Consider the following 1,207-nt stretch of genomic DNA (forward strand, 5'->3'; position numbering starts at 1 on the left):
CAAGTCCTCAGAGAAACTGAGGCAGGCGGCTCTTCACGGCCGACCTCAAGTCATGAGCGAGGGGACAGGGACAGTCACATTCCAGGTCCTGGCCCAGCCTAGCCTCTGACCCAGGGAGTGGGCATCTCGGCAGCCATGAGGAGCCCTTCCCAGCCACGAGGGCTGCCCACACTGAAGGAGCGGGCGGCACTCGCTCAGCTGCTCTCTCCTAGTGCCCGCTGCAGGTCAGGCCCTGAGCCTGGCCAGAACCCCTGCCTCTCAGGAACTCCTGTGCCCACGCCAGGGTCAGCAGAAGATGGACAAGAGGAAGCAGATCAGTATATGGACAGGGGCCTGGACCCCCAAGGAGGGTCCCAGAGTGAGCGTGGAGAGGAAGATGGGGTGGGTGGGCACCGAGGCCCCTCTGAGGGCAGGCAGGGCTGGAGGGCAGGGGCAGAGGGCAGAGGCCAGGGCACCTGCAGGCCTAGCAAACCCAGGGGAGGCAGGGTGGCCAGTCCTGGTCGAGGGTCAGACTCTTTCTAGAGTCCTGGGCTCAGCTTTGACACGTCTGAGTTCAACTCCTTTGTCCCCCCCGCTGACCCGTGTGCCCACCAGGTGCGTCCCCCCAGTACATTCCACCTCTGCCTCCTGCAGGCCGGGTACAGCGTGGACGGCCCTCAGTACCCCCCACAGAGGCCAGCAGCCCTACTCCCTCCCTGTTAGCAATTGTATCAGCGTCAGCCAGTCCATAAGGCCCCCCGACACCAGCGTCCAGCCCCGGCTGCCTCAGTGCTGCGGGCAGGGGGACGCAGGTGGGCAGCAGGATGAAATGCTGGCCGGGGCCCAGGCGTCTGTGCCAGGATCGAGGCCAGCCTTCTGCTGCCAGGGCTCTTCCCACCCCACCCCTGGCCCGCCCCCTGCCCCACCCCCTGCCCCGGTGCCAGCCCTTGTCCCCCCAGCTCCTCCGCCCTGCAGCCCCACCCCTTGCTTTTGTTCCCTGGGGCCCCAGGGTCCTGCAGAGGAGCTCAGAGCTGCGTCCTCCCGTCACAGGAGCAGATGAAGTGCCACCTGCTCCCCTTTCGGGGCTTGTCACTTCCAGTTAGCAAGTCCCTGGGGAGGCTGCTGCTCGTCTGCACCTGGAGCCCAGGACCCTCTCCCCAGGCCCCGGCCTTGGGAACCAGCTCCCCCCCCCCTGGCGCTGCAGGACACCAGCCAGGGACCCCCAGAG

This window comes from Urocitellus parryii, chromosome 5 (assembly GCF_045843805.1).
Source record: "Urocitellus parryii isolate mUroPar1 chromosome 5, mUroPar1.hap1, whole genome shotgun sequence".
Taxonomy (NCBI): domain Eukaryota; kingdom Metazoa; phylum Chordata; class Mammalia; order Rodentia; family Sciuridae; genus Urocitellus; species Urocitellus parryii.